This window comes from Schistocerca piceifrons, chromosome 5 (assembly GCF_021461385.2).
Source record: "Schistocerca piceifrons isolate TAMUIC-IGC-003096 chromosome 5, iqSchPice1.1, whole genome shotgun sequence".
NCBI classification, from domain to species: domain Eukaryota; kingdom Metazoa; phylum Arthropoda; class Insecta; order Orthoptera; family Acrididae; genus Schistocerca; species Schistocerca piceifrons.
Genome location: NC_060142.1, coordinates 164,622,344 through 164,632,544, shown reverse-complemented (window position 1 = coordinate 164,632,544; position 10,201 = coordinate 164,622,344).

The window sequence follows — 10,201 nt, the reverse complement described above, 5'->3', positions numbered from 1 at the left end:
AGAAAGATACTTGCAAACACTATATCATTAGCATAGCCCTTATAGTCCTGTCATTAGTGTGTGACAGCCAGTGTCTTTTAGTTACATACTACTCATATGTTTATTCATATCATAGCTATGAAGTTCTTTTCTGGGTAACAGATGCACAAAATATGAACACAGTTTCCAGACTACAGTAGAATAAGAACCAAAAATATTAGTCGAACCCACTATCAAGATCTGTCAAAACACTGGCGATTTTAATCACACTATGTGAGTACATTAACCAATCAATGCACACATCGAAAATAACACTGATAATTATTACTGCACAAACAGTTCTGTCCATGACCATGGAATAGGAGCTAGGTTCAACTTACATTTGTCCAGAAAGAATAAACACAATACTCAAATTACGTTTGCTACCAAAGAGTAAAACCGTACAATAAATTGCCCAAGGAGACTCAAGGATTCCCAAAATGAGCTTATTTAAAAAGGCACTTAAAAACTGTTAAGGATTACTTTGATAACACAGAGTACAGGTTTTGTAAAAAATGTAACACATATAATGATAATAAAACGTGTACCATTACATGTAATACAGTCTAAGTTCTCCCTTCTTTTTCTTCTTTTCTGAAAAAACTAGCCCCCAGAGCTACGTATGTCTAATACTAACAGTTGACCCTCTCTCTGAGCGCAACGCTGGCTTCACTACTGACTACTTTAATCGGCCAGGAAACTGACCATTTCGAAAGGAAAAGTTACAAATATGACTAAGTACTGGACGAAGATATGCAAAAGAGTACTTTAGTATTCTGCTAGATTCCCCGTCATATCCATGAGAGTTCGCAGTCTTTGGTGATTTAATTAGTGACTCAATCTCCCCCTTGTCGGTATCATGGAGGAGTATTTCAGATAAGGCTCGGAACTCTATTTTCTAAGAATTATGTGATTCGCCGTAGGAACTAAACTTCTAATTAGTCCACCTGCTACATTAAGAGAGTGACTACTAAGTACTGTCCATATACCCGACTTATCAGTAACTGAAACATTTCTACTACACAGTGGCTTTATATCCTCAAACCAAAGCTGCTGACTAGGCACTTCCTTAAAGACTGACCACATGGTTTCAATTTCCTCCTGATAATTAGCTATTAAATTTGCGTACCACTTACTTTTTGTCTCCCTAATAACATTTTAAGTATGTTACAATACTGTTTGTAATGGGCTGCTGCAGCTCGATTGTGACTGCTTATAACATTCTGAAATAATTCCCATTTTATACTACATGATATTCTTATGCCCCTTATACGCTACCCAGGCTGCCTATTAGTGCCACTACCTTGTTTCGAATGTTCTGATGGAAAGCATCTTTCAAAGAGCATGAGAAATATGTTGAGGAAACCATTATACGAGGGTTGGTACCTGAATAGTGGCAAATGTTTATTCACAACCGATACGAAACGGTTACATGTTTGCACCGGTTACTGTCCTTCAAAGCAGTCACCAGCGTTGTGAAGAACCCGTTGCCAGCGATGTGGAAGGCGTAGTACACCGTTAGCAGAGCCTCTTCTGTTGATGGTGCGAATGGAGCGGTCTACTGCCTGTCGAATCTATGGAACAGTTCTGAAGTGAATTCATTCATCTTCGGAATCAAATCAAAGTCACAAGAACTTAAGTCCGGGGAGTATGGTGGATGGTAGAGTACTTCCCAGTCCCATCGACCGAACAGAGCAGCCACAGCTTGCGCTGTATGCGCCCGCGCATTGTCGTGCAAAATGATGGGTGGGTTGCGCAGAAAGTGTCACCGCTTCTTTCGCAGAGCTGGTCGCAGGTGATTCTCCAGAAACGAACAGTAATACTATGCATTGACGGTCTGCCGTCGAGGAACGTAATGCATTGGGATAACACCATCACAGTCCCACACTAGAATCACCATAACTTTAGACCGCTCCATTCGCACCATCAGCAGAACGGGTTCTACACAACGCTGGTGACTACTTTGAAGGACAGTAACAGGTGCAAACATGTAACTCTTTTGTATCGGTTGTGAATAAATAGTTGCCTCTATTGGAGTTCCAACACTCGTATTTACCGTCTAGGTTATCAGCACTAAAATGTCCTACCTCTCCTGTTCCTTAATGGGTCTTAAGAAGGTTTCTATTGCAAATGGATTAGCTTTTCTAAATAATTTTTAATTATATTTAACATGTGACTGAGCACGCAAATCTTTTAGTGTTAAAATTTGTGCATCATGGTCTGAAAGGCTTTTTGTTAACATCGTCGACCCGTAAGTCGACGAACTGGCGTCAAGTGAAAATACTTGCACCAGGCTGCCCAACAACCTAGATAGACACATTTCATTTTTATGCTGCATCATCATTTAGAAGTGGATCTTCCGTTTACCAACAGCGTGTTGAGGTAGGCAGTGACTACTGGATGCGTGATTTTCACCTGCCGGTCCTCGCAGGCACGGCTGAGGCTGTCGAAGAAGATGCAATAGCAAGTACAGTGAACAAAATATAAGATGGGTATTGGACGTTCAGGGAAAATGCGTTACAGACCTTACAAACGTAACACAAAGAACCAAACACCATATAAATTGCGGGAAATTGACGACGTCAGCGAACACCATAATAGTTTATATTTCAAATTCTGCAAGACTTTACAGACATTACAGAAGGTTTTATGAGGGTTAGATATGCAAGTGTCAGATCCATAAACTCCTACAAGCTACGTGTTTGACCTGTCAGTCTTCTGTTCTCTGACTGTAGAGACATCTGCCCTCTTCTCCTAAAGCAGACGTTTCTATAGCGTGGATTAATAACTTAATTAATGAAGGGGACAGGGGGAAAACTACAGACTGTTAACAGATAATGAACTGGAAATAAATGGTTCACATGGTTCAAATCGCTCTAAGCACTATGGGATTTAACATCTGAGGTCATCAGTCCCCTAGACTTAGAACTACTTAAACCTAACTAACCTAAGGACATCACACACATCCATGCCCAAGGCTGGATTCAAACCTGCGACCGTAGCAGAAGCGCGGTTCCGGACTGAAGCGCCTAGAACCACTCGGCCACAGCGGCCGGCAAGGAAATAAATCAAACACGAGTTGTTTCTAATTAGATTAATGGTGTTCTCAGTGCTGTACTGCGGGCTGTAGACATCACAGGACTCTGAAACATCGTAGGTATGTTCATTAATCTGTGCGCTGGAGGAGTATGCTGAAAAAATATTAGTTTCACTTCCTGTCACCGGGTGACTGTTGGTGTAAAGGGTTAAGAAGGTTGACGTTTTCCGTAGAAACGCAATGGGTATTAAGAAGAAAGACTGTGCATTGCTGATAAAGTTATTTTGTAGCGGCAGCAGTAGTAGCGCTGCATTGCAGGAATGTCACCGACAAAAACAGTAGCGAAAGGCCCCGTGTGAGCACAATAAATGGGCAAATAATTTGATCAAGCAATTTGAAGAAACAGGTGATTAGATTGTGCAACCGGGAGAGGGTGGCGGCTCTTTCCCATAACAGTTGTTGAAGTTCCTGCAGCTACAACCGGCCGTGCGGCACATGCCTCAAATACTGCAGCCAGTGTATCCGCTCTCCCCCAGTCAACAGTTCAAAACATTTTGCCGCGCATTTTACGCTTGTATCCCTATAAGATTCAGAATGTGCACCAAATGAAACACGACGTAGGTTGCAACGTCGTAACTTTGACCTTCATATTTGGCACCCATGAAAATGGACGACATATGCCCAGTGTTGTGACTGACAATTCGCAATTTTTCACAAACACAACTTTTATTGATGTACATTCACAAGGTTGACGACTGAACATACAAACGAAAGGTTACAATAACGATGCCAGTAAAAGTCTCCTAATTGAAGCAAACAAAAGTTCACTTATAATTTTTCACAAAATTTCGTGGTAACATACTCACACACTAGTAACAGTCCATTTCCGAGACGAAGACGTAATCTTCAACGATCGCAGTACACGAGGTCGGCATCCAGCGCGAAATGAACTTCGGGGCTTGTTCTAGCCCCTAAATAGTTGTCTCCAGCCATTCTGGTTTTGGTGTAGTGATACTTCCTGCAGGCCGTGGCTATAGCCCCCCTTGCAGGAAGTAGTGCTCGGAATGTCTGTTTCCATTACCTTGTATGTAAATAACCGGTGTTTATCATGGTGCTTTTGGTACGCCTTGGGCATAGACAAGCTCGTCCTCTGTGGTGTAATATGGGTTGCCAGCCTCAGGAGCTACCTTGGCTCCAGTATAACACCCAGGAAGAATTCTTTGGACGAACGAGGCACATTTTACTCAGACAATGTTCAAATATGTGTGAAATCTTATGGGACTTAACTGCTAAGGTCATCAGTCCCTAAGCTTACACACTTCTTAACCTAAATTATCCTACGGACAAACACACGCACCCATGCCCGAGGGAGGACTCGAACCTCCGCTGGGACCAGCTGCACAGCACATTTTACTCTGTATGGTGCCGTGAATGCACAAAACTATCACATATGGGGTTACACTCCGCCAAGTGTTGTGGACAAACAACAACTGTACTCTGAGGTATGGTTTCACAGGCTCTTTCACTCTCGGTCCGTTTTTCTTCGAGAAAGTAACACCTCGTGAACCTGTTAGGTGTACTGTGACGTTTGCTTGTTATAGGGACCACGTTGTGCAACACGCAATTCCAGCTTTGCAAGACGGCAACTGTGTCCACGCCACTATTTTGATGCAAGATTGGGCGACACCATACGAGAAAGATTTGCTTCGAGAAACCTTCGGTAATGAGCGCATAATATCTAGACAATTTCAAAATGTGTGGCCTTCCCAGATCCACCGACCCAAATCCATCTGACTTCTCGTTGTGGGCATATCTGAAAGATCGTGTTTATCAGGGATGTGTTGGTCTGAAGGATAACATATGACGACACATCGCTCTAATGACATCAGATATGCTACGAGCAACCGTGTCGCATTACGGATGCAGCATTTACATGTTGTAACTTGTGCCCATACGCTAAAGAACGTGTCAGAACCACTTTTACCGATTGATGTGGCGCAGTTATTAGCACACTGGACTCGCATTCGGGAGGACGACGGTTCAAACCAGCGTCCGATCATCCTGATTTAGGTTTTCCGTGGTTTCCCTAAATCGCTTCAGTCAAATGCCAGAATGGATCTATTAAAGCGCATGGCCGACTTCGTTCCTTATCCTTCTTCCTTAATCCGATGGGACTGATGACCTCGCTGTTTGGTCCCCTCCCCCCAAAGCAACTAATCAGCCAAAAGACCAACGTTATCACGTGTTTGATCATTGCTCCCCTTTTCAAGCAACCACACCACATTCTGACTGCTTACAACGCATATTTTAACCTGGTGGCAGAGAGTGGAAGTATTATTTTTTCAGCATACTCCCAGAGCGCACCGATTAATCAACATGCTTACAACGCTTCGGTGTCCTCTTAAGAATACAGCCCGCACTGCAGCATTCGGATCACCGTCAATTTAATTGCAATCATCCAGCAGACTGACGATAAAAACATGATAAATAAGAGATGGTTTAGTCATATAAATTGCAATTTAATTGCCCGACAATTCTGCATTATTGGGCAAGCTGCCATTTTGCTTTAGGACAAGACAAATACATGGAAAATTTTGAGACACAAATGAGAAACAAATGATAACTCGTCCAGTCCCTGGCGAGAGTAATAATCGGAAAACTGAGGTGTATCCTGGGAAATGAAAATAACGAAAAAAAGTTGTCAGCCATGACGAGTCACACGTAATATGAAAACGTAGACAGGAGCAGCAGGACAAAGCTTACTGTGTTAACACTGATCAAATCGTGAGGCCCGTTGGTAGCAGTGCAAACAGCATAATTCCGTATTAACTACGAATGAAGATGCACCAAGCATTATCCTATGGAACATCTTAACTATAACTGACTGAATCTACAAAAACTGACTGAATCTTCCAAAAAGATGGGAACCAACGCATGTAGCATAAAACAGCGACAACGTCTACACTACTGTTAATAACGCTGTGAAGCCCACAAAGAATTTCACTCGAATGGGGCCCGGAAAGCGTCTCTCTGCACTTTTGTAAGCTCGGACGCAACACACCCACGTGCGTCCTCCGATACCAATAGATGAAAGCTTCTGTAGCCAACTTGTATGGGGATGGCAGTCAAAATGGTTCCTGCTGTTTCTGGCCGCTGCGGCCGCATGGCCTTCTGGCGTTGAGGCTGTGGAGTTGTCCTGGAGGAGGTTCTCAGCGTAAGGTTGGAACTTGTGCCCCTATGCAATGGTATGGCTGCAGCTTTAATTTGAAAGTAGCGGCCCTCAGCTCCTACAGATTTTCGACATCTTGTGAATTTTCTGAACTACTTAGTCGGTAAAACTTCTCCACCGCTACCATGCCATAGAACTCTACACAGTCGAGCCATTGGTGATTTTAGCTGGCCGGGGAAATCTTATTTTAATGCGCAAGTTAACTAATTAATATTATCAACGTTTTAATTGATTGTTTTATAGGCCAGTGGCTGCTGTGTTGAAATCATGATTACTTTAGCAGTACAAATCCATGATTGGGAACACGATTTTAATTTAATTAAACTATCTGGGACTGGTCTGGACAACTGCTGAGGCTTCTTCACATGCTATACACATCTCATGAAAGTCTGCCTCCAATGATTCCAATTGGATAGACAGCTGTCCCTGTGGGAAATAGAATTCAGTCCTGTACATCAGTCACAAGTCAACATTAAATAATGAAATACATAAACCCTAAATACTCATCAGACAGGAAAAAAAACATCAAAAGATATTCACAAAGATCAATAAAACGTGGTGCTACATAAAAATGCTGAAGATCAGATGAGTATAACACGTAACTAATGGCGAAATGCTTAATAGAATTGTGGAGAAAATAAATTTTTGGCACAACCTGACTAGAACAAGGGATCGGTTGATAGGACTTTCCGAGACACCAAGGGATCACCAGTTTTGTACTGGAGGGAAGTGTACGGGTAAAAATTGTTGATGGAGACCTAGAGATGAATATAGTAAGCAAATTCAGAAGGATGTAGGCTGCAGTAGCTATTCGGAGATGAAGAGGCTTGCACAGAATAAAGTACAATGGAGAGCTGCATCAAACTAGTCTTCGGACTGAAGACCACAACAACAACATCAAAAAATGTTGATCCCTTCAAGAGTACCTCAATACAAATAATTCTTCTACAAAATCTAGCATAATAACTGATCTGGAACTACGCACCGTTGAGTGGATTAAACTAGGACAAGGAAATTTATTTACAAAATTCATATTATCGTGACAAATTTTAAAATATTTTAATGAATGTCTAAAACGGAATTGTACATAATTGTAATCTTCATCTACATCTACATGGCTACTCTGCAGTTCACACTTTAGTGCCTGGCAGAGGGTTCATCGAACCATTTTCATACTATTTCTCTACCATTCCACTCTCGAATGGCGCGTGGGAAAAAGCAACACCTAAATCTTTCCGTTCAAGCTCTGATTTCTCTTATTGTATTATGATGATCATTTCTCCCTACCTAGGTGGGTGTCAACAAAATATTTTCGCATTCGCAACAGAAAGCTGGTGATTGAAATTTCGTAAATAGATCTCGCCGCAAAGAAAACCACCTTTGTTTCAGTGACCCACCCCAACTCGTGTATCGTATCAGTGACACTCTCACCCCTATTGCGGGATAACACGAAACTATCTGCCCTTCTTTGCACTTTTTCGATGTCTTCCGTCAATCCTACCTGGTAAGAATTCCATACCGCGCAGCAATATTCCAGCAGAGGACGGACAAGTGTAATGTAGGCTGTCTCTTTAGTGGGTTTGTCGTATCTTCTAACTGTACTGCCAACAAAGCGCAGTCTTTGTTTCACCTTCCGCATAATATTATCTATGTGGTCTTTCCAATTTAAGTTGGTCTTCATTGTAATTCCTAGGTATTTAGTTGAATTGGCAGCCCCTAGATTTGTGCGATTTATCGTATACCCAAAATTTATCGGATTTCTTTTAGTACCCATGTGGATGACCTCGCACTTTTCTTTGTTTAGTGCCAATTGCCACTTTTCGCACCATACAGAAATTCTCTCTAGATCATTTTGTAATTGGAATTGATTGTCTGATTTTACTAGACGGTAAATTACAACGTCATCTGCAAAGAATCTAAGGGAGAGCTGCTCAGATTATCACCTAGATCATTTATGTAAATCAGGAACAGCAGAGGGCCTGTGACACTACCTTGCGGAAAGCCAGATATCACTTCTGTTCTATTCGACGATTTACCGTCTATCACTACGAACTGTGACCTTTCTGAGAGGAAATCACGAATCCAGTCACACGACTGAGACGACACTCCATATGCACGCAATTTGATTAATAGTCGCTTGTGAGGAACGGTATCAAAAGCCGTCTGGAAATCTAGGAATATGGAATCGATCTGAGATCCTTTCTCGACAGCACTCGTTACTTCATGGGAATAAAGAGCTAGCTGTGTTTGGTAAGAACTGTATCCATGTGGGACGCTTGCCAATTAACGACAAATTGACAGAATGACACATAAAAAATTAATTTTAAATTTAACTGTAGATTTTTCGTCCGCCTAGGTTCATCGCATTTAGTAATTTTCGAGAAACGAACATACGTTGTACCTCGGGTAATCTCAGTAAAGCCGGCCGATGTGGCCGAGCGGTTCTAGGCGCTTCAGTCCGTAACCGTGCTGGTTCTACGGTCGCAGGTTCGAATCCTACCTCGGGCATGGATGTGTGTGATGTCCTTAGGTTAGTTACGTTTAAGTAGCTCTAAGTCTAGGGGACTGATGACCTCATATGTTAAGTCCCATAGTGCTTAGAGCCATTTGAACCACTCTAAACCATTTTGTAATAGCCAGTTGCTTCAGTCACTATATTTTATCTTTAGAGCACTTTCAGCATGAGATGCTGCTCCCGTACAAGCTATGGTGGCTCAGCTGCGAGCAAACCTCCAGCAGGCTCCAGCTTCACTTACATACATCTTATAAGAAATATATGACAGTAAACATTAAAAAAAGAAGCTGACTCTCAATGTTTACAAAGAAAGGAAGGAAGAGAGATAGTTCAACGTACCTAAAAACCACTGCTGGAAACAGACCAGTCATAACCTGTTTTCATAAATGGTTCAAATGGCTCTGAGCATTATGGGACTTAACATCTGTGGTCATCAGTCCCTTAAAACTTAGAACTACTTAAACTTAACTAACCTAAGGACATCACAAACATCCATGCCCAAGGCAGGATTCGAACCTGTGACCGTAGCGGTCGCGCGGTTCCAGACTGGAGCGCCTAGAACCATTCGGCCACATCGGCCGTCTAACCTGTTTGCACATAGTGATTATAATTGATTATAAACTGAAGATCAAAAGAGAAACAGACTAATACAGATGATATACAATTACGTATATAGCCTGTGTACGGAGGGCGCTCAATAAGTAAAGCAACAAATCTTTTTCTGCGAGCAGGTTGGTTTCATTCAGGGTTCCAATACACCATATTAAACCCAAATCTTTCGGCTAAAAAATCTCCATTCAGTGCGACAGCATTACGCCACCTTACAAGGAGGGCCTATATGCCCACATAGTACCACTCTGCTGGTCGACATCGCAGAAAACGTCTTGCTGCATCAATAACCTTCCCACCACCACGTACTGTTTCCGGCGGAGTCATTGGATCAAAGAGACAGAAGTCGGAAGGTGCAAGATCTGGGCTGCAGAGTGGATGAGGAAGAACAGTCCAATAAAATTTTGTGAGCTCCTCTCGGGTGCACACACTTCTGTGAAGCCTTAGGCCTTGTGTTGCCATGGGAAAGAAGAAGTTCATTTGCATTTTTGTGGCGACGACCACAATGAAGTCGTTCCATCAGTTTCCTGAGGGAAGCACTACTTCAGAGTTGATCGTTGCGCCGTGAGGGGGGGACATCAAAGAGAATAAAGCCTTTACAATCGCAGAAGACCGTCGCCATGACGTTACCGGCTGAGGGTCTGGCTTTGAACTTGAGTACACGTACGTTCCAAGATTGTGGGAGTCACAGCTGTGTGCGGTCGGCTCCACTCGGGAGATAGGACAGGCTTGCACGACCAGGTTGCGATGTTGACAAAAGAGGCCTCACCCAACGACTCGCCGTGCTTTTGTT